Here is a 25,358-nt window from a genome sequence, read left to right on the forward strand (position 1 = left end):
GCACAGTGCACTAAATTCTTTTAATACCATTCATTAGTGGTTATCTCATTCAAAAGGCAGCTAAACAGAGGTGATCCTTAGATAATCAGTAGGTTTCTGCAGTAGTGTGCATTGATCATTAGGGTAGTGAATGTGCAAAAGGCGTAATTGCAACCCATCTTGTACCCAAGCATACATGTGACTAAAGACTGAAAAATCCATTGTAAAGATATGTGTGTTATCATTACACAAGGCCACAGTTGGCAGCATGCCTTCAGGTGAGACATAAGCAGGTTTTCAGTGACTCGGATGAGTAAGGTACAGTGCAGCAGTACCAAATGCTTGCTAAGTGGCAGTCAGCATCTGTGACTGTTACATGGCTTCATGCATCAGTGCAATCTGTATGAAAGTGTTCTAATTTAGCTGCACTGTGCAGCAAGGGAGGGACACAAGGAAGCATCGATGTGTCTTGCATGTTGAGTACCCAAATATGTCTGCAGATATGTGGACCTGTAATAATGCTTTACTTGTATCAGGCCAGAGTTCGATTTATTTCACAAGGTGTTCTTCAAGTGCACAGGTGTTCTTCAAGCGTAAGGGAGATGCGTTCTAGGAAGGTGTGATCTGACCAGACTAAAAAGTGTAAATCAGAATTTGAATTCATCATATCTAAACGGCTTGTAGTAATACATGCCTACAGTTTCTGAAAATGTACACTAGAAGAAAAGTCATCTTTGAAGTGGTAATCATACACTATGGCTGCTGATTTAAGGTCAGGACAACAACTACATAGTCACGGTCACAGGTAATGGGGTTGAAGTTAAATGCTGTGAATGGATTTTCTTCTGAAGCAATTCAAGAATTAGGGCCAGACAATAGAGTCAGCATGACAAGGGACTCCTCTTAATGCATACAGTGGTCTGTCTTGCATCGGTCGCAAGGTATATGTGGTGCTATTAGACCAGCCGCTTTGACATCCTAAACTAACTTTCTGACCTTTCGGATGGCGGGCAGTTGTGAAGGCGTCCACCAGGCCAGTAGCAAAAATAGAGGATGAGAGGAATTCTGTTGAGTTTTTCCTTCCATGATCATTAAGTAACGGAGAAAATACAATCCTTATCTGATTAACAAGAGAGCAGAAAATGGTGTGCATATGGTAACAATTTACTGGTATGCAAGTAGCAGCTCAATACACTGGTATGCAAGTAGCAGGTAACAGTTCAACTTAAGGCCATGTTTCAACAGACAAGTTTTATAAGCTTGGTATGCAGTGTTTTAACTTAGGTCTTACATACAGTAAAGGCACACAGTACAGTGATGGTTGTCATGAGGCACTGGTTGGGCTTTGGTGACAGTCTCATTGTGTCCAGCTCAGTGGTGGATACAGATAAACCTCATGGAGGGGGCACTAAAGATATCTTGAGCTACCTTTACTTTTACCGTAACAAAAAATAATCAAGCCACATGCAGTTTAAGAATGTATATTTAAACTTATTTTACACATATACAAGACATGCCTTCTTATGATGTAAAAAAGTTGCAGTTGTGGTTCTCTTCCTTAAACGATGAATTCTATGTGTCTATTCTTCCTGGAAAATTTTTAATTACATCTTCAGTAGGACAACCAATGTCAGCGTGAGTGTTCAACAGAGCTAAGCCATTAAGTCGATCATCCATTGTCGACCTCAGCCATGTAGCAATAGATGCAGGTACACAAGCAAATATTTTGTGCAGCATGTGCGAAGTAGAATAGTCCGATCTAGGACAAACAGACAATGCTTGCATAACAGAATCATGATCATTAAGGGCATTTATGCTCATTTGTTTGTATTGAAGAATCTCTCCCATTAGTCTCTTTTTAATCAGAAAGAGTGATTATTCTCCAAAGAATGGTAGTTGAGTTAAGCATTGACTCAATTTATGTGCAGGTCATTACCATCATGTTTCAGTAATAGTGAGGGCAAAAGTATATTGAATATTAAATGATAAATATTTTCTTCAGCAAAAGTTCTCTCATGTTGGTCGTAACATGGTCCAGTGTTGGGGGGGAGGGGGGAACAGTTCTTTTCCAATATGTCATAGCACCATCATTATGATCACAGTTTTCCATTTTCCCTGTGTCATTGTCTGCCTGTAAGACAAGGAACACTCATCTCCTTGTCTAACTCTCCCATAACTGCCTTCGCCTCTTCAACAATACGAGCAAAGTGTCTGTCAGCATTAGCTCTCATGCCATTATACACCTTGAACTTCAAATCTGATTTTGCTTTTGCAATCACGACGTCCAAGCTAGGGTCTTGTAAGACGTTACTGACTGGATATGTTATGCTCATAATGTCACTCAGTGTAAACAGAGTCATAATAAACTCGCAATTAGAGAGAGCTCGAAGGAGAACGTTAGCTTTGGCAGCAGTTATACTATCCCTCCAACACTCTATTTCTTTAAGAACCTGTTCCAAGATCAGCTGTGAATTGAATAACAGCATCATGTCACTCAACCCATCTCGTTTGACAATGTGACTCCAGTGAGAGTTTCAGGTGACTCTTCAATGTTGCGAACCACTTGCTAGACACTGTAAAGAACAATACTACTTCTTCAGTAGTACCAAGTGAGTTTCTCACACTTGTAACTTTGCAACTGCGAGAAACAGTGAGGCTGAGCTGATGACTTTGACACTAATCTAATCTAATCTAACAGTGCTACTTGTGCGTATATAGCTTTCTTTTTTATTGTAGCCACAGCTCCTTTCACTTCTGACATATTAACTGAGCAACCACCACAGCCTATACCCATACAGATCTCCAGTGACAGGGAAAGGCTTCCCATTCTCCTCAGAATCATAGTACCTATTACTTCGCCAGTAATGCTACGCTCTTCACCCTGACTCTCTTGAGGCTCATCATCAATGTTTCCAGTACAATAATTGACTTTATGAATGTCAATGAAATCCAAAAATCTTTCATTTAATTTGCCGTCACCATCAACACATATTGCAGCTAAACTCAGTAGGGCGATGAGCGCTATGTCCGCATTCTCATCAAACATTATACTGTAATAACAAGAATCGATTTCCTCCAGTATTCTCCATATGTTTCACAGCATGAATTAAGTTCATTATATGTTGTTTTACTTATGTAAGTGGCGTTCACTTTAGTGGTCTCAAGGTGATGTTTTAGTTGCAAGTCTTCAGCGTCAATTCTAAATCTTAGAAGAGCTCTATAGTTTCCCTCATTACTCACTACACTTTCATTATCATTTTCGTTTTCTAATAGACTCCCATCATCTCTATGCCCCTGCAGAGGAATATTTTGCTTTCCAGAAAATATGATTGTTTTTATTATAAGTACAAGATTTTGTATTATAAGTACAAGATGGTATCTGTTTTCCCTAATGCTTTCCATTCTTTGTCTTGACAATTGATTTATGATCTCAAGTTCATGGTTGTCTCGTGTCGCCAAAAATAATTTTGCATCTGTTGACGCTTCAGCATGGTACTTGAGCTGATGGTGGGTCTCAATGTCACCATCTTTACCAATAAGTTTGGCAAACTTTGTTAGTGGTTCAGGCACAAGTTTCTTGGTGATAATGGATTTCTTACCTCCAACCATTTTATTATTCTTAAAAGTTGAACAATTAATGCAAAGAAGTCCCTTTTTAATTAGTGAGAACAGCAGCCATAGATTCTGCTCAGAGTCATTATCGTGCACCAGTCTGCGCCCCTCTTGTTGTGCTCAGAATTAGTAAAGATATAACCTTTTTCAGGTTTCCTTGGAGCTGTGAGAAGCTTGTGTTTTATATCATCACTAATATTTACTGACGCTAATAGTAGTAGGGCAAAGAGAGTGTCAACCCATATTGCATTGTTGCCAAATTTATTCAAGATGGCGGATCCAAGATGTCAGTGCAATGACGTCATAGCAGGAAGTTCAAATTTTGGCGAAAAGAAATGTCAATTGGACCACTTTCACTAACCTAATAAAATGGCGGGAAAATAGCTCACTTGGGCTACCTCCACTAACCTAAGTCATCAGATCGCCACCGCTTTCTTGGTATTGACAGGAAAAGGACTCATCAGCCTGTGCTTGGCTGCTGTATAGGATGGAAATAAGTATTTATTTTGCATGCAGCGTTTATTTAAACAATTTGAGTTGTCATACGCAGTAGCTCCATCCGGTGTGTTCACCATGAGGTCCAGAGTCCAACTGACCTAGTACACAGTACTGCCACCAGAGGGTACTGTCGTACTATAGTGGTCTGGGGAAAAACGGCGGGAAAAGGACTCAGTCCTTGTCGAGCTGCTTGGCAGAAGAAGGAGTGTACAGTATTTATTTTGGAACAATTTATTTAGGGACAGACGTGACATAGTTTATTTATTACACTGATATGAAACACTCACCCTGGTGTGCTTGGGGTCACAGTAAATAGTCTACAGACCTGCAAATTACTTGTAAACCACCGGAATAATGCAGTACACTGATGTGCAGACATAAAAACAACTCGTAAATTGTCAAAATAATGCGTGTAAAACACTTTGCAAACACGCTCACTAAATGTAAACTGTCGAAATAATGCAGTACACTGGTGTGCAGACTTGAAAACAGCTCGTAAATTTTCAAAATAATGCATGTATAATACTCTGGAAACAGGTTTGCTAATTTTAAACTCTCGAAATAGTGCATTGCACAGCCTGTAGACCTATAGACTATTCGTAAGTCACCGAAATAATGCAGTACACTGATTTACAGACACGAAAACAACTCGTAAATTTTCAAAATAGTACTTGTAAAATGCTATGCAAACATGCTCACTAATTGTAAACTGTCGAAATAATGCATTGCACAGCACACAGACATGTTTACAAAATAATGCAGCAGACACATCCACTACTTGTGAAATATCAAAAAATAATGCATATGTAACACTATGCAAACATGCTCACAAGGCTTAAACAGCCGAAAATAGTGCAGTGCGCAAACACTCATTGCACGTAAAAATGCTTTTGAACTATAGGTAAGAAATTCGATCGTGACATATCAAAGAAATGTTCTCTACAGAGCTCCAAGGCACGCACACGGGGCGGTGCGTTCACACCAGTCCCATACATGAGATGCCTCTGGGCTGCCCGCTCGTATTTACCATTGCTGGTGTGGTGCCTTTCTACCTGTGGCCCAGCGAAGACCTAATTGATGAGTGACTCACCATTGCAGGTGCAGATAAAAGGTTGTCAGTGTTATATTGACATCACAGCTCTATGTATATAGGAGCCAAATCTTCCTCTGGATGCGCTATAAAAATCTTTTGCAATGCTTCCCAGAATAGCACAGGATGCATTCTTCCTAGCGGTCCTAACGGGACAGCACATCCATTACACATCAGTCCCTGTCTCGTATACTTTTATGATGTATATGTACAAGAATTATCAATGAATGGACGTACTGCACAGTCATCTATCTACATTTGTGTTGATCCTCGCAAAGTAGAGGAGCTGTGGTTTAGCGATGATACTGATGTTGGGGAGCATGCTGTCGCATCAGTGGTCAGTGTTGAAATTACTGTAAAATTGCTCACACTATAAACTGTGATGCTTATTATTACAGTACGTCGATGGTGTCTTTTCCATCCCATTCATCCACTGGTATACTCTTTTTTACCACATAATGATTGACTGGTATCGCTTGTTTGAGATGGAGAAAGAGTCTTGGTGGAGGGGGTGACCTTCTTGGGATGGCTAGTACCAAAACAGTGATCATGTACATGACTGCAGTATGAGGAATCAGTCAAAACGTACACTGAGTCACGAGGTATTCTGTCACTGTGACGGATGAGTTTAAGTCTAGAGGCCATCAATCACCTTCAGACAGCAGTTTGGAAATGCTCCACAACGTGTGTGTGTGTGTGTGTGTGTGTGTGTGTGTGTGTGTGTGTGAGTGTTTTATGGTAGCAGCAGCAACAACTTGATTTACACCATGCGACGTCTAGCTTTCTGTGAGAGGTAATGGATCAGAATGTGTTGATGTCAGTTTAGAGCCTGACACAGAGCTCGAAGTCATGAGTGAAAAAACAAAATCTATGGCAGTGTGCAAAGCATGTTACAGCAGAGAGAAAAAAACCAACACAGGGTTACAGGGTGCCTCTCTTGCTACTGATAGTATAGTGTGTGGGATACAATCATCCTCCTACAGTACAGTCGATGAAACTTTACACATATTTAATAGGATTGCCATATGTGCTCGATGCCGGCATGCAGACGGTATTTGTTTTCTATATATGGGAAGAGGGAGATGCGGTAAAAATCTTATTGAGTTCTCTATCGGAAGAGGTTAGCAGAGCTTTTATAGTTTGTGAATTTTCTCTGTTTGATGGTACAAAATAACGATGATACAGTGTTGGGGTGATAGACATGAGTGAACCCTGAGGGACACAGATCTGCTTCGGACTGCAGTACCTGTATGATGTTGAGTATTCCTAATTTTCGTGATAAGAAACATTACCGTAACTGTTCGTACTCTCTTTATACTACCTCGTGTTGCAGGAGCGGGCTTCATTTGTTGCCAACCTTACACATCGTGCACGGTTGGCGGGGCTACAGCAACATGTTCCCATTTCCTTTGAAGGGTCAAAACACGGTCCTGTCACACTAAGTCAGCATAGCCTGTTTCTACATGGACTGCAGAATGTGGTAGATATACATTATGTGATCAAAAGTATCTGGAACTCCCAAATAGGTGCATTGTGGTGCCACCTACAGCCAGGTACTCCATATCAGCGACCTCAGTAGCCATTAGACATCATGAGAGAGCAGAATGGGGCACTGTGCGGAACTCACTGACTTCAGATGTGGTCAGGTGATTGGGTGTTACTTGTGTCATATGTCTGCATGCAAGATTTCCACACTCCTAAACATCCCTAGGTCCACTGTTTCCAACGTTATAGTGAAGTGGAAACGCAAAGGGACACGTACAGCACAGGAGTGTACAGGCCGACCTCATCTGTTGGCTGACAGAGACCGCTGACAGTTGAAGGAGTCGTAATGCATAATAGGTAGACATCTATCCAGACCATCACACAGGAATTCCAAACTGCATCAGAATCCACTGCAAGTACTATGACAGTTAGGCAGGAGGTGAGAAAACTTGGATTTCATGGTCGAGCGGCTGCTCATAAGCCACACATTATGCTGGTAAAAGCCAAATGCAGCCTCGCTTGGTGTAAGGAGGGTAAACATTGGATGATTGAACAGTGGAAAAACGTGTGGAGTGACGGATCATGGTACGCACTGTGGCAATCTCATGGCAAGGTGTGGGTATGGTGAATGAATGGTGAACGTCATCTGCCAGCGTGTGAAGTGCCAACAGTAAAATTCAGAGGTAGTTGTTTTATGGTGTGGTTGTGTTTTTCATGGAGGGGGCTTGCACCCCTTGTTGTTTTGCGTGGCGCTATCACGGCACAGGTTGGTTTGGCTGTTTTGGGGGGAAGAGACCAAACTGCAAGGTCATCGGTCTCATCGGATTAGGGAAGGATGGGGAAGGAAGCCGGCCATGCCCTTTCAAAGGAACCATTCCGGCATTTGCCTGGAGCGATTTAGGGAAATCACGGAAAACCTAAATCAGGATGGCCGGACACGAGATTGAACCGTCGTCCTCCTGAATGCGAGTCCAGTGTGCTAACCACTGCGCCACCTCGCTTGGTCCATGGCACAGGCCTACATTGATGTTTTAAGCACAGAGTCGTGACGTGAATCCTGTAGAATACCTCCGGGATGTTTTGGAACGCCAACTTTGTGCCAGGCCTCGCCGACCGACATTGATATGTCTCCTCAGTGCAGCACTCCGTGAAGAATGGGCTACCATTCCCCAAGAAACCTTCCAGCACCTGATTGAATGTATGCCTGTGAGAGTGGAAGCTGTCATCAAGGCTAAGGGTGGGCCAACACCATATTGAATTGCAGCATTACCGATGGAGGGCACCACGAACTTGTAAGTCATTTTCAGCCAGGTATCCGGGTACTTTTGATCACATAATATAGTTTTCTCTGATTTCTACTCAGCTCCAACTTAAATTGTAATGATCACATGCTCAAAGCTGCTGGGATGGCAACACAGAGTCTAAGGAGCAGTTGCAAGATGCATAAGGACTACCTAAAACCACATTGGAATTTTGCTGTAGCAGATAGGTTCCAAAAAGGTGGCTCGTTTTGAGATATGAGACTGCCGGAAATTTGATTCACTAGTAGCTGTAATCATTAAAAGACTTCTCACAGGGTCAAACGCAGGTATGTGGTTGATTGGAAAGACTTGATTCCAAATCACAGACAGCATTTCTACCAGAAAGTGTAGCACTAGAGATCTGAAAAGCTACTGTACCTTTCTTACGACCTCAATCAGCAAACCGTCTACTGTATGTGATTATTCTCAGTCAACCATCACCCATAACCCAGAGGATATATCGCAGAACCTCTGACATGGCATCGGGACAGAATGTGTTACAAATACTGGAGAAATATCTAATGGCGGCATGAGGGAGCTGTGAATACCGGCTTTATACTGTGTTCCTTAGCCAAATCACTTTCTAAATTCAGTGATTTTATTACGAGCTTACACCTTCGAGGACATGTAACCGCACTGTTGGTACGTTAATATATGCTCCGGAGATCAACATCTACCTTCAGTGTTGCGGTATTTGCCTGGAAAACCCATTTCATTTGGAGATAATGCCATACCACAATTTATAAGACTTGTATAGTTTTTAGCATGGATATCATTAACAATATTTGTGAGCACCTGTAGAACCTAGGGCGCTTGTGACAGTAACAGAGTAGTTGTGATCGTGTTGTTAACATCTGGCGGCATGTAAGACTGTTACGTTTCTCTTTCTAAGACACTGTGGTGCCACTCGCAAGAAAAACTTTTGAGACATGTCCATCCATAGCTGGTTTTCACTCAGTATTTTTTCGTATCACTAGCAATCAGTTATTGACGAAGCATTATACTTAGTAGTAGGGGATGCATGATAGGTTCGCCTTGAGCATCAGGCTTATAAAGTATGTGTGTGTGTGTTCCGCGATGTGCAAAGAAACTGACTGTCCTGTCATAAGGGAAGGTGTGGATTTGACCTGGAATCATGCAATAGCTGCAAAGGGAATGGATGATTTATTTTTTTTTTACTTGGAAAAGTATGTGAGGTCGTAAGAATGGTACAGATGTTTCTATTTCCAGAGCCACAGCCATTAGCATTGGTTATTTCTGATACTTCACTCATTGTCAAATGTCATCCGATTGAGACTGCAATCGTGATATTTAACTGTAATATAGCAATCAGATATGTATGTGGCCTGTTTCCTAGGACGATTCTGTCTGGGGGTGCTCGGCGTGCAGCAGCAGTGGCCTCTGGTGGGAGTGATTCACATTTGTGGCTAATGGCAGGAGCTGGCCAAACGGAAAGGCCTCTTGTAGTACAGGAATGTACCTGACCTAACTGAGTCATCCTCTAGACGGCTGAATAGCGAACTAATACTCAGTATGTGTTGGGCAGCCTTCGTGATCGTGTGTGTTCTCTGTGGAAATTTGAGAAGATTCAATATGGACGTGTGTTTGCATTGGACCATTATTCCCTCCCATGTAAATTGTCTGGTTGACTGCTTCTTCACATTTACTGTCTTTGTACACCGATTGTGGTGTGCGCATCTAGCAGGTGAAAGACAGGTGGAAGACGCATTTGTTGGTTCTCTAGACATGAGAAACACCTTAGTTGACTTTGTAAATTATAAGAATGATTTGGAATCTGTTATATCACCGACATCGGTATTTGCGAGAAGTAATATCAGTTTCCTCTATTTTTTCAAGTTTTCATGTAAAGATCTTCACATGTGGGATAAGTTTCTAGTTACTCAGTGGCTTACAGCACGCTGAACCTCGCTAAAGTTTTGGGTTTCTAGAGAAATAATTTCCAGTCTATATCTTCAGAATTACGATGTGCAAGCGATCGGTAGCAGATTGCTAAGTGCTTGATATCGAAAAGTATCGCGAAAATAATATGATATTCTGGTAAAGCATGTGAAAATACATATGTTCTTGTAATCCCAGTGTTTGGAGATGGGTGTAGCAAGCAAGCAGGTAGGGGCCAGAAACAGTAATGCCTTTGTGCCGAGGGGAACTGACCCAGCCTTTGTACAACAGTCTTCTCAGTATATGCACGAGTGTCTGTTGGTCGATAGATATATGCGGGATGCAGAAGTGATGATTTTGTATGGCGCAGGATATGGTACGTGGAGATCATTCTCACACTGAAATATTCAAACTTCCGTCATTAAAGGCAGAGTAGTGTAATTGAGGAAGTGTTTTTCTGTATTTGACGATCTGTAGACCACTTTTACAGGGTTTTTACTGTCAGTCCAATGTGGCGATCTGTTTAGATTAGATTAGATTTACTTTCATTCCAATTGATCCGTAGTGAAGAGGTCCTCCAGGATGTGGAACATGTCAGAAAAACAACAATACATGACAAATATTTACAGCTAAAACAAATAAGCTTATGTACCATTCCACAGGTCCCAAGTGGAATGATCGTCATTTTTTAATGAACACTATATGAAAGTCATTTTACAAATACTAATGCACTGAATTTAAAATAAAAAAGTTTTTTATTTATTTATAAGGTAATAAACATGTAATACAACTACTATAATACTTATTTACAATGAACACATTACTGCACTGAAATGGTGCAGAAGTTAGATTGTACTTAACACACACACACACACACACACACACGCACACACACACATTTACAATGAACACATTACTGCACTGAAATTGCGCAGAAGTTATATTGTACTTATATATATGTACAAAATAGTGTTGCCGCTGAAAGTCTCATCTAAAGAAAAACAGGCGAACAGTACCCACACACTGGCAGAATCAGTAATTTGGTGGGTAAATTCAGTAAGAGCCATTCAGAATGCTCCATTCATTCACAAACATCCTTTGTGTTGGGACATAGGAGCCTCTACATAGTGGTGAGAACGTTTGCCATTTCGGAGACGTTTGTTGAAAGCACGACCTCATGATTTCCAGCAAGGGTAACACATGATGGACGGGGTGCCTCATTAGGACCATCAGAAAGAATACATTCAGTGTTATTCTGGGCTATATTCGTGAACGGTCCTGTTAGGACAAGAATTTCCATGCAGACTAGCTGAGACATCACGAAAGCTCCTACAAAAGCAGCCGTTAACTATTCCTGCGGCACTTTACTATTTCCGGTAAGGGACTGATGTTTAATGGACGGACTGTCCATTTAGGATCACTAGGAAGAATGCATCCTGTGCTAATCGGGGAAGCATTGCAAAAGATATCAATACCGCATCCAGAGGGAGACTTGGCTCTTATTTACATAGATCTGTGACGTCAGTTTAACAATGACAACCTTTTATCTGTGCCTACAAAGGTGAGTCGCTCATCAATTAGGTCTTTGCTGGACCTCAGGTAGAAAGGCATCGTGCCAGCAATGGTAAACACGTGCGCGCAGCCCAGTGGCATCTTGTGTATGGGACCAGTGTGAACGAGCCGCCCGGTGTGCGCGCCTTGGAGGTATGTAGGGAACATTTCTTTGATATGTCAGTCGAATTTCTTACCAATAGTTCACTGCATTATTTTCGGCTGTTTAAGCGTTGTGAGCGTGTTTGCATAGCACTACACGTGCATTATTTTATCACAATTTCATGAGTAGTGGGTGTGTCTGTTGCATTATTTTGTGAACATATCTGCATTATTTCGACAGTTTATAATTAGTGAGCGTGTTCGTGTTTGCATAACATTTTACAAGCATTATTTTGACAATTTACGAGTTGTTTTCGCGTCTGTACATCAGTGTACTGCATTATTTCGGCGATTTACGAGTAGTTTGCAGGTCTGGAGGCTATGCAGTGCATTATATCGACAGTTTACGATTAGCAAGCGTGCTTGCAGAGCATTATACAAGCATTATTTTGACAATTTACGAGTTGTTTTCCCATATGCACATCAGCGTACTGCATTATTTCGACAGTTTACAGTTAGTGAGCTTGTTTGCAGAGTGTTTTGCATGCATTATTTTGACAATTTACGAGTTGTTTTCGTGTCTGCGCATCAGGGTATTGCATTGGATGATTTCGGTGTTTAACGAGTTGCTTGCAGCTCTGTAGACTATTTACTGTGATCCCAAGCACATCAGGGCGAGTATTTTGTATCAATATAATAGGTGAAATCTGTCCCTAAATCAATTGTTCCAAAATAAATAAAGTACATTTCTTCCTCTCTCCAATAGCTGGACACAGACTGAGTCCTTTTCGCGCCATTTTCCCAAGACCGCCATAGTATGACAGTGCCCTCTGGTGGCAGTACTGTCTGCTAGGTTAGTTGGACTCTGGACCTTATGGTGAACACGCTGGGTGGAGCTACTGCCTATGACAACTCAAATTGTTTAAACAAACACTGCATGTAAAATAAATACTTATGTCCATCCTATCCAGCAGCCCAGCACAGGCTGAAGAGTCCTTTTCCTGTCAATTCCAAGAAAGAGGTGGCGGTTGGATGTCTTAGGTTAGTGGAGGTAGCCCAAGTGAGCTATTTTCCAGGTTAGTGAATGTGGCCCAATTGAACTTTTTTCCCCACCAAAATTAGAACTTCCCGCCATTTTCTGGGTGCAGGAAGGGGAAGCAGTTAGGTTGTTGTTGTTGTGGTCTTCAGTCCTGAGACTGGTTTGATGCAGATCTCCATGCTACTCTATCCTGTGCAAGCGTCTTCATCTCCCAATACGTACTGCAGCCTACATCCTTCTGAATCTGTTTAGTGTATTCATCTCTTGGTCTCCCTCCACGATTTTTACCCTCCACACTGCCCTCCAATACTAAATTGGTGATCCCTTGATGCCTCAGAACATGTCCTACCAACCGATCCCTTCTTCTAGTCAAGTTGTGCCACAAACTCCTCTTCTCCCCAATCCTATTCAATACTTCCTCATTAGTTACGTGATCTACCCATCTAATCTTCAGCATTCTTCTGTAGCACCACATTTCAAAGGCTTCTATTCTCTTCTTGTCTAAACTATTTATCGTCCATGTTTCACTTCCATACATGGCTACACTCCATACAAATACTTTCAGAAACGACTTCCTGACATTTAAATCTATACTTGATGTTAACAAATTTCTCTTCTTCAGAAACGCTTTCCTTGCCATTGCCAGTCTACATTTTATATCCTCTCCACTTCGACCATCATCAGTTACTTTGCTTCCCAAATAGCAAAACTCCTTTACTATTTTAAGTGTCTCATTTCCTAATCTAATTCGCTCAGCATCACCCGACTTAATTCGACTACATTCCATTATCCTCGTTTTGCTTTTGTTGATGTTCATATTATATCCTCCCTTCAAGAGACAGTCCATTCCGTTCAGCTGCTCTTCCAAGTCCATTGCTGTCTCTGACAGAATTATAATGTCATCGGGGAACCACAAAGTTTTTATTTCTTCTCCATGGATTTTAATACCTACTCCGAATTTTTCTTTTGTTTCCTTTACTGCTTGCTCAACACACAGATTGAATAACATCAGGGACAGGCTACAACCCTGTCTCACTCCCTTCCCAACCACTGCTTCCCTTTCATGTCCCTCAACTCTTATGACTGCCATCTGGTTTCTGTACAAATTGTACATAGCCTTTCACTCCCTGTGTTTTACCCCTGCCACCTTCAGAATTTGAAAGAGATTGTTCCGGTCAACATTGTCAAAAGCTTTCTCCTAGTCTACAAATGCTAGAAACGTAGGTTTGCCTTTTCCTAATCTTTCTTTTTAGATAAGTCGTAGGGTCAGTATTGCCTCACGTGTTCCCATATTTCTACGGAATCCAAACTGATCTTCCCCAAGGTCGGCTTCTACCACTTTTTCCATTCATCTGTACAGAATTCGTGTTAGTATTTTGCAGCCGTGACTTATTAAACTGATAGTTCGGTAATTTTCACATCTGTCAACGCCTGCTTTCTTTGGGATTGGAATTATTATATTCTTCTTAAAGTCTGAGGGTATTTCGCCTGTCTCATACATTTTGCTCACCAGATGGTAGTTTTTTGTCAGGACTGACTCTCCCAAGGCTGTCATTAGTTCTGATGGAATGTTGTCTACTCACAGGGCCTTGTTTCGACTTAGGTCTTTCATTGCACTATCAAATTCTTCACGCAGTATCATATCTCCTATTTCATCTTCATGTGCATCCTCTTCCATTTCCATAATATTGTCCTCAAGAACATCGCCCTTGTATAGTCCCTCTATATACTCCTTCCACCCTTCTGCTTTCCCTTCTTCGCTTAGAACTGGGTTTCCATCTGAGCCCTTGATATTCATACAAGTGGTTCTCTTTTCTCCAAAGGTCTCTTTAGTTTTCCTGTTAGCAGTATCTATCTTACCCCTAGTGAGGTAAGCCTCTACATCCGTACATATGTCCTTTAGCCATGCCTGCTTAGCCATTTTGCACTTCCTGTCGATCTCATTTTTGAGACATTTGTATTCCTTTTTGCCTGCTTCATTTACTGCATTTTTATATTTTCTCCTTTCATCAATGAAATGCAGTATTTCTTCTGTCACCCAAGGATTTCTAGTAGCCCTCGTCTTTTTACCTACTTGATCCTCTGCTGCCTTCACCACTTCATCCCTCAAAGCTATCCATTCTTCTACTGTATTTCTTTCTCCCATTCTTGTCAATTGTTCCTTTATGCTCTTCCTGAAACTCTCTACAACCTCTGGTTCTTTCAGTTTATCCAGGTCCCATCTCCTCAAATTCCCACCTTTTTGCAGTTTCTTCAGTTTTAATCTACAGTTCATAACCAATTGATTGTGGTCAGAATCCACATCTGCCCCTGGAAATGTCCGACAATTTAAAACCTGGTTCCTAAATCTCTGTATTACCATTATATAATCTATCTGAAACCTGTCAGTATCTCCAGGCTTCTTCCATGTATACAACCTCCTCTTATGATTCTTGAACCAAGTGTTAGCTATGATTAAGTTGTGCTCTGTGTAAAATTCTACCAGGCGGCTTTCTCTTTGATTTCTTACCCCCAATCTATATTCACCTACTACGTTTACTTCTCTTCCTTTTCCTACTATCGGATTCCAGTCACCCATGACTATTAAATTTTCGTCTCCCTTCACTATCTGAATAATTTCTTTTATCTCATCATACATTTCTTCAATTTCATCATCATCTGCAGAGCTAGTTGGCATATAGACTTGTACTACTGTTGTAGGCGTGGGCTTCGTGTCTATCTTGGCCACAATAATGCGTTCACTATGTTGTTTGCAGTAGCTTACCCGAACTCCTATTTTTTTATTCATTATTAAACCTACTCCTGCATTACCCCTATTTGATTTTGTATTTATAACCCTGTATTCACCTGACCAAAAGTCCTTTTCCTCCGGCCACCGAACTTCACTAATTCCCACTATATCTAACTTCAGCCTATCCATTTCCCTTTTTAAATTTTCTAATCTACCTGCTCGATTAAGCGATCTGACATTCCACACTCCGATCCGTAGAACGCCAGTTTTCTTCTCCTGATAATAATGTCCTCCTGAGTAGTCCCCGCCCGGAGATCCGAATGGGGGACTATTTTACCTCCGGAATATTTTGCCCAAGAGGACGCCATCATCATTTATCCATACGGTAAATCTGCATGCCCTTGGGAAAAATTACGACCGTTGTTTCCCTTTGCTTTCAGCCGTTCGCAGTACCAGCACAGCAAGGCCGTTTTGGTTAATGTTACAAGGCCAGATCAGTCAATCATCCAGACTGTTGCCCCTGCAACTACTGAAAAGGCTGCTGCCCCTCGTCAGGAACCACACGTTTGTCTGGCCTCTCAACAGATACCCTTCCGTTGTGGTTGCACCTACGGTACGGCTATCTGTGTCGCTGAGGCACGCAAGCCTCCCCACCAACGGCAAGGTCTATGGTTCATGGGGGGGGGGGCAGTTAGGTTATGATCCATTTTATTATATTGTTATGACATAGGTAAATTAGATACCAATTATTCATGAATAAACACTTTATTCAGACTTAGAAATGCAATTCTAGTGCACTTAGCACTAAAATGCACACAGTCACAGTCTGCGTTTCTATTATCACTAAGCACTACACTGACTGAAGTCCGTTGTAACTGACAGTAATTGCGGTTGTTCACTTTTTATCGCTTCTAAGTTACCATGACGATTGTAGCTTTCAAAGTGACTACCTGGCAGCAACTCTGTTTCCCTTATAAATGTGGCTCGGTTGTTTCGAGAACATTCACTGCCAGAATGTTCACTTCCAAATTTATGGAGTGTGAACAAACACCTACTGTGAAAGCGACAAGCCAATATCTACATTACGACGTATAATATAAAGGCAAGTTTCCAATGATAACGTCATCCAGCAATTTATGGGTGTGGAACTTTTATTGTCGATTCCGTTCCTTTCTAGTGCATTTGATAGAGGTCCTATATAGTAACAATGCTTTTTTAGGAATCTTCTCGAAAGTCACTATTGCTGGACATATATGCATCAATAGTTAACTCGTATTACAAGTTAGGTACAGGAAACTATTGTTACGTTATTAGTAAAAATATTGTTACAAGTCATGCAACAATATTTTTACCGAGGAATTTCTGTGAATTACTATTATTAATACTTCACAATTAACTGATCACTCTCACTCTTCACTAATCTTCACACTTGCACTTGCAACAACTGGGACTTTTTGCTTACTCATTCTTCAGTCTTAATATTTCTGCTTCTGAATGTAAACTAGCTTCCTGTTTGGTGAAAAGTCCGTATTTATAACGCCATGTAGTGAAGGGTTCTCTGTACAAGAAAAGAGTAGAATATTCGCAATTTTTCTCGAAGAAATGCCAGACAGAATACGTATTGAAGTCACTAGAATGGCTGCGACTTTTCTCGTAGGTATTTGTTAGCTACCTATGCACCAGCCAGTAATGTATAAAATGTACCAGACAGAAACGTATAAAAAACGATGACGCGGATGCACATGCTATATATGAAAGGACAATTAATCGATAACTTGATTCAGTCGAGTCGACTGACAAGAGAAATAGATGAATAGCGTGCAGGCTGACTGGTGGGGGTGGCGCAGGTGGCAGTGCGGGCGTCACTGCCGGGGGTGGGAGGGGATGGGGGGGGGGAGTCGCCCTGTGTGCTCCCCGTATGTATCCACCACTGACCCAGCTGTGGTGCGGGCCCAGCATAGCTTCATTGCAAGTATCATTCACTGTTAGAAGAGTGAGATTTCATATGTAATTATGATATTGGAATATGAGAGATTACTCCACCAATTAGTCCTGGGATATGAATGAACCACAAGTTGAATTGTGTAAGGCAAAAACCTTTCACACCAAAATGGACTATTCATTCAAAGAATAATCAAAGACTAGAAGATGGAATCTATAGATTATTGGGAATAAGTGGTCATAATATGAAGTCATAAAATACCTGTGAGTGTAAGTACTAGAATTCAGTTCTTGGAGGTCTTTTCAGATTTGATCAAAACATTTATTGTCACATATTGTACTGTTTTCAAGTGACCTTTGAGTTGTAAAATGACAACGACAGAGCCAGAACTAGAATGTAAGAAGGAACTGTAATTTTGAAAGATATTATACTCCGTTCACCATAAGAATAAACCTGATGTAAACACAAATGCGACTATTGTTCAACAGCGGTAACTCTCGTACACTGTGTTGCTTTGCTCTTGGAAGTAGGCCCAACTAATGTATTAGATATCTTATTACTATGTCACTGTAAATGAAACTTTAAGACATTTTGATGTATTAACAGCCATTGACATTTCTCTGAATCACACTAGAGCTATGTAATTTTTATTTCAAAAATCGTGTACAGTCACTGTCTCTGTAAGCACTACTTGTGCTCTGATTGTCCCGCTGTTCATATGTACCTGGAAAATGAATGACACTTCTTCCTGCTTCGTAGTGAAACACGCACGTGGAACACCGTTAATGGCTAGAAACAAGTTGTTCTTAATGTTTTTCACAACATTACAGAGAAAAATGAGGTTTTATGTTTTTCAAGAAACATGGCATACTAAAAACACGAGATGGTAACATCATTATATTCATAGCATAATTGGTAACATCGTAGATTAATAATATACAGATGGCTGCAGTTCGAAACCCGTTGTGATCTACAGTGTTTTTTGTTCGGTTTGAATATCTAAATCATTTAAATATGAAATTTACCAAAAAATGTGGTAGTTAACTCATACTTAACCATCATTTTTACAAATAAAATGCACATCTACTAGTTTCTAATTACATATCACATGCAGAATTCTGGTTTTCATTGCAAATACACGTTCTTAATTATTGCTATATTATAAAAGATTGTTAATGATTTTGAAGTTTAGAAAACATCACACAATTGAATTTTTTTGAGAAAAATGAAAAATCAACTACTCTTTGTATGAATATGCACATTGTTTTATAGAACAGATATGGTCTCACATGAACCAGAGTGATAAGCGTCTAGAAACCTGCATTTTTTAACTGTCACCTTAATACTGCAATCTAATCCCAATGGAATTAATCTGGAGCCAATTTAAGGGATATGCTACGAGAAATAACAAGACATTTAAGCTGGCAAACGTACTGGAACTAATGGACCAAGCTTTGTGACACGTCACTGTTGAGTGATGGCGAAATGCAGAACAGCACGTCACAAAAGAGGAGGAGGATATGTGGACTTTTTGATGGCTTGAGATTCTATTGCTGATTGCTTCATTACCAATATAGCAGCACTTAAATGTACTGGATTCCTCGGAGTCTGTTTTGGAAGATGTTCGGAGGTTAGCAGGCAACTCACTGTAATCCCTTCAGTGGCTTCAATATTTAACTACATGGTGAAATCCCAGCAGTGCGCTTTTATGCCACATGTAGTTCATGCAGAAAGATTACCCTTGTTAAACTCAGGAATTTTCATCACTCTTGTTTTTAATTACAATACTATTTTAGCTAAGATCGAGAGCATGTTATGTTTTCCAGCAGATCACCTAAGAAGCACATTATCTGAGTTTTACGATTATTTCCTTCTGATCAAAAATTAAATGACATTCAAGGTTACAATCTTCTCTGCTCGTCTCTTATTTGTGTCTTAACTACAACTGTTCACATCACTGCAGGTTAGCTCAACTAGGTGGCTGGCCAGTGCTGTCCAAGTTAAATGTGCCGGTAAAGCTGTGGTCCTGTATTATTGCTGAGTTGATGTACGCATAACGCACAGCATAAAACGTATCCTCATTATCGTACTTGACTGTACTCGGGGCAGCTTGGCTTCTGCTCTGCGTGAAATGAAATCCAATGAGGTTCCAGTGAACGTGGAAAAATACATAGTGTAATATTTACATGAGGTTTATTTTTATGATGAATGGAGTATAGTAAATTGATACTCGTTGGTGAACTGATATCAGTGTTTACCATTAGAAATCTGAAACTAGCCTCTCTCCACATGCAAGCAGATTATGAGCAAGATACATGCCAAAATGGCTGGCTTTGTTTAGAACGTGCCCCTCTGCCAAAGATGCCTTTGCAAGGACAGGGAGACTGAATGGAACCCAACAGGAAATGTCAGCTACTTATGACAAATTGGTATCTGATATTCTTTTCCACCTAGTCTTTGTCATACAAGAGCTATCCAGAAAGAAACAGACATTTTAGTCTATTGCGGTCATGGATGGGGCTATAACTGCCATCTTGGTGCCATCACATTCCTACACTTAGTACTCTTCCAGAAGTAGTAGCATGTGGTCTGTGTCTCTGCTGCTTTGCTTTTTGTGGCATGTTAAAATGTGTACTGCAATAGAAAATCTTGCCACTTGTGAGGTGCATTATGTGATTAGTTTTTTGTTGGCAAAAAACTGCAATCCAGTTGTAATCTATCATGACCCTTGTGGTGGGTATGCAAAAGGAATGATGAGTGAAAGCTGAGTGAGGCAATGGTGCATTGATTTAAAAATGGCCATACCAATGTTTACATTGAGGACTGCAGTGGTAGGTGTAGCCTTGTGACTGATGCACTGGTGATGAAAATCAATGACAGAATTAATGAAAATCACCGTTTCACAATTAAGGAGCTTTCATATCGTATTCTCCAAACTTCACAGAGCTTGGTGCATGAAATTGTGGTGTAGAAGCTTGGTTACCTCAAATTTTGTACTAGGTGGATTCCCAAAATACTAATGGAACAAAACAAGAAACAGAGGTTGGTTGCAGCACTGACCTTTCTCAAAGATTATGAGAAAACTTGTAACAGTGTTATCAATCATATCGTAACTGTGGATGAGACGTGGATGAAGCACGTCAATTGTGAAACAAAAAGGTAGTCGATAGAATGGGGACACACAAATTCTCCCAAGAAACCAAGGAAGTGTTTGCAAATACTGTCAGCAAGAAAGATCATGGCTACTGTGTTTTGGGGCTTTAAGGGAATGATTCTCATTGATTTTCTTGAATGTGGCACGACAATTAACTTAGAGAAGCGAAACTTCCTGGCAAATTAAAACTGTGTGCCAGACTAAGACTCGAACTCAGGACCTTTGCCTTTCATGGGCAAGTGCTCTACCGATTGAGCCACTCAAGCACAACTCATGACCCACCCTCACAGCTTCAATTCTGCCAGTACCTCGTCTCCTATCTTTCAGACTTTGCAGAAACTCTCCTGCAAACCTCGCAGAGCTAGCACTCCTCGAAGAAAGGATATTGTTAGACTGCCCAAGGGGAGAGGAGCAGTGCGGGGGGAATAAGCCCCGGCTCCCTCTCGAAGTGCTTTTGTCCATGTTCTGTGCTTCTACAAAAGGAGCCGTGACACAATGGTCATCAGGACCGTTGATTCCTTTTCTTGTGGTGAGTGTCACATTCAGATCCCTTTATGCACCAGGATTAGTCTCTTCATAAAACAGTGGTAGCAATTGCAGTTGGCAGTTTTCTACAGAGCACTTGCCCGCAAAAGCCAAAAGTCATGAGTTCAAATGTTGGTCTGACAAACAGTTTTAATCTGCCAGAAAGTTTCATACCAGCGCACACTCTGCTGCAGAGTGAAAATTCATTCCGTAACTCATAGAAGTATCATCAAACACTGACAAAGTTAAGGTGGGTGATACGAAACAAGTGTCAGGGAAAACTTAGCACAAAAGTGTGGTTTTTTCACAACACACTTCCACATAGCGAATTGTATCCAAGAGGTCCTATGGGGTTTTGGATGGGAGGTGTTTTGATCAGCCAGCATGCAGTCCAGATCTGGCAATGAGTGACTAACATCTCTTCCCAGTGATGAAGACATGACTTGCCACACAATGCTTTGATACTGACGCTGAACTGCATAATGGTATAAGTGCCTCAATTTGAATGAGGTTACGCTGAAAAATAGCTGAAGAGTGTACCTTTAAAATGTATATAATAACATTTGGTTTGTTTCACATTGTTAATGTTTTATTTCAAATGATGGAAAATACTGGGTGGAATGTAACAACATTACAAAAAGGAAAGTTGCTACTCACCATATAGCAGAAATGCTGAGTTGCAGATGGGTACAACAAAAAGAGTGTCACAAATAAAGCTCTTGGCCAGTAATGCCTTCATCAAAAATAGACCACACTGCCAGTGTGTGTGTGTGTGTGTGTGGGGGGGGGGGGGGGGGGGGGGGATAGCCCTTGTATTGACAGGGGAATGACTGAGAACTACTACCTTGGGCTTTACCAAAACATTAATAAGTTTGGTATACAATGAACTGCATGTTTTACTGCAAAATAATCATTCTTGTCCTCTTTCTGAATCATTAGAGATCTCAATGGAGGTTCAAATCAAGAAGGGACTTCTATGTTTAAATATTGAAGGCGTGACTAGCTTGCCATATCTGAGGGTTATAGCATACAAGTTAAAATTAAAATGGCTATCATATACCAGAGGGAAAAACCGAAAGGCACAGGGCAAAATAATTCTGGTAGTAAGAACGGTTGTTGATGTGAAATACATCTATGAGTCCAGAGGTTTGTAACAATATTATGAAAAGGATAGCTGCTACTCACCAATGTACTCGCTTCGGCAGTACGTATACTAAAATTTGAACGATACAGAGAAGATTAACATGGCCCCTGCGCAAGGATGACACGCAAAATCGTGAAGTGTTCCACAAAAAAAAAAAAAAAATAGTGGAGATTCTGAGTAGCAACTATATTTTTATAACATTATTACATTCCAGTCTGGATTTCCCATAGTTTAATAACCTAGCTTGATTTATTAATGGTAAAATATTCAACTAATGAGTAGTTCACTATGTACAAGGTTATAAATAATTATTCCTGTACTTGTATATTGGGGTTTTGATTCTAAACCATTCATAGGTAAAAGTCAACAGTTGTGAGGGGGCCTCCTCTTGTGTACCATATTAATATTCAGTATGACAGACAGTGAATTGGTTAACTATATTATGCAAAAATTTCATTTCAGTTTCTGTAATCTGTGCACTTTGGGTGGGAGGCTGCATTTGGCCTCACACATTTTCACCTAGTGTTCTGTGACTGGTTGAGGTGGATGGTGGCCATCCTTGCCATTATGGCTGCTGAGCAGTCCTCCTGTAAATGCTCACAAACACTCAGGCATTTGAGCAGCGTAACTATCTTAAGGAGTATCTCTCATAGCTTGCAAATTTCTCTTGAATTCTCCAGCTAATGCGATGCTATTGTTTCATCACAGAGAAATGTAAAATTCTTTTGGGTGTTACACAAAGTGTGTAACCAGCTTCACAGCTCTTTTATGAAGTCAGTTATACAAAACACTGCACTCTTCATCGCAAACCAGAAGGACAAAGATTTACCTTTGTTGTATATACTATGCAGACAGTACATCGTGGCATTCGGCCTTGACCATAAGCAACTGAGAACTTAGACTGCCCGAGGGGAGAGCGGGGGTGTGAGGGAATAAGCCCCGCCTCCCTGTTGAAGGGCTGCCATCCTATGACCACATTCTGTGCTTCTACGAAAGGAGAACTGACAGAATGGTCATAGGGAACATTGATTCCTTTTCTTGTAGCGAGAGTCGCATTCAAATCCCTTTATGCACCAGGATTAGTCTCTTCATTCATTTCAAAATAAGAGAAAAGAAAACAAGCAATCCACAGCACAAAGCAAATTGGAGTACACAAAGCATTTGGTAGTGGCTATTGTGCAATTGTTTGCTGCAGTTGGCAGTGTAATTCAGGCCCGACCTCTACTGGTATCCTATGTAACTGCAGTTCAAAACACTCCCTACCTAAAACTGCCATGATATAGTGCCCACATAACACTCTCTTTTGCATACAGAGAACAATATCGTCTTGCAAATAGAGTTGCTGCCAAAGAGTCTAGATGTCATACCTTGTATGAGGGTAGACTTTGCTGCAGCTTAAGTGTTACAACGTAAGGTGTTTATTGTCTGCAGAAGGCACTTACAACTTCCAAACATTATTGTTTCATGAATTACTGCTTCCAACTAATGTGTACTAATGAAAACCCTGGACATGTGTCAACAGTTGCTTTTACAAATGTCACAAAAATATAGTAAATGTGTGATGTGTCTGACTTAATAATTGTATTAATGATCTTTCTGTGACATACATTGCATAAATGAGTTCCTGTTATTAACATATGGGCACATGTCAAGAGAATTTCACTCATTGCTGCAAACTTGATTTTCAGTAGATCTCACCAATGCCTTCACTTCCTTGTTGTGCTTGTACAGATAGTAGTAGTGATGATGATTTGTGGGTGAGGGCACTTATCATAATGGTCATTAGTGCCCTTTACAGATGGTAGACCCAAACAGTGAGGCTTTAATAGAACAGTATTAGATTGTTAAATTGCAAATTTGACCAGGTAAACTGATCTATTAGCAACAGATAGTGGAAACATAGATATTGTAGTTTGTTATGTAAACATCATCAAATGCATGCATAACATATGCTCCCTTTTGCAGGAGCTAATATATGACAGTGTGACAAATATATCTTCATGTTAGTGAAACTTGCATCACTACTGTGGTACTCATCTTAAAATGTGTAGTTGAACTTCTAAAACTAGTAAAACTAGTAAAAATTCAATTTTACAGGCCCAGTTATTGCGTATTTTGCAGGTCCAGTTATTGCTTAGATATTCACTTTGCTCTCGTAGCTTAAACAATATACATAGGAAAAGTCAAAACTTTTGTAACTTTGCAATCCTAATTAGCACATTTACTTATAGTATGGCATAAAGTAACATGTCTACAGAGCAACTCATAAAAACTCCTTACCTTACAAAACTATTCTTTCTATTTAGCAAAAAATGACACTGATTCTAACAACCACACAATGTTCTCACTGAACATCTGCTGCTGCATCATTTCCTTTATGATACAAAAGTACAATGAAATCAGTAACCACAGAAAATCATCTATAATAGAACAAATGAAATAAATTGCATCTCCAAATCAAATCAACATTGACAGGACACTAGCACTCACAGTTAAAACCATAATGCTCATGGAACAGTAGGCAGCAATGCTTTACATTCAAATAAGAAATATTTTCAATCGTTTGACCTTAACACATGTGGATGTTTGAACCTCACCATATCTTTGGCATGCTGGAGGCAGATTTGTCATCTTCTTTATTTTCTGTACAACTGAATTTTTGCAACAGTTGAGGTAGCGGAGTTTGCCCGTGATACGGTTTCAGTCTATCAAAATGGACAGTACAATCAGATAGTTGAATTTCCACATTAACAGGAGATGTAAAGCATATGAATGGATAAGGCTCTTCATGTAGAGGAAAAAATCTCTTTGTTTTTCCTTTCTTAATGGCTGGATTAAAAACGAAGACTAAATCAAATGGAATCATTTTTCTCTTAAGTACAATATATTAAAAAGTTCTCAGCATGGTTTCAGGAAGGGTAAGTCTACAATAACAGCTATAGCCACATTTATTCAAGTAGTATTGAATGAACTTGATGATGGAAACAAAGTTATTGGCACCTTTCTAGACCTATCTAAGGCTTTTGATACTGTAAATCACTCCATTCTTCTACATAAGTTAGAAACTTATGGGGTCAGAGGAGTGGCATTAGAATTGTTAAGATCATACCTTGCTGACAGGAGACAATGTGTTAAGTTGTATTATACAACCGGGGGACTTATACTAACAGTAAAATCATCTTATAAAATTCTTAACTGTGGAGTCCCTCAGGGAAGTATTATTGGGCCTTTTCTGTTTATTATGTATTGAATTGAATTGAATTGAATTTTATTTGATCCTGTAAGATTACATTGTGTACAGTAAAT

At 40.3% G+C, this 25,358-nt stretch overlaps 1 protein-coding gene and 1 non-coding gene across 3 annotated transcripts in view; both read left to right on the forward strand.

Annotated features, from left to right (window-relative positions):
• The window catches only part of LOC126458513 (uncharacterized), a 199,339-nt gene that overhangs the window by 17,820 nt on the left and 156,161 nt on the right, over positions 1-25,358 (forward strand). The gene's annotated exons all lie outside the window — the stretch shown is intronic.
• Positions 22,098-22,204, forward strand: LOC126458749 (U6 spliceosomal RNA). Its single transcript, XR_007585718.1, has one exon. It is a non-coding gene; the product is annotated as a U6 spliceosomal RNA (small nuclear RNA).

This window comes from Schistocerca serialis, chromosome 2, assembly GCF_023864345.2.
Source record: "Schistocerca serialis cubense isolate TAMUIC-IGC-003099 chromosome 2, iqSchSeri2.2, whole genome shotgun sequence".
In the NCBI taxonomy this organism is placed as follows: Eukaryota; Metazoa; Arthropoda; class Insecta; order Orthoptera; family Acrididae; genus Schistocerca; species Schistocerca serialis.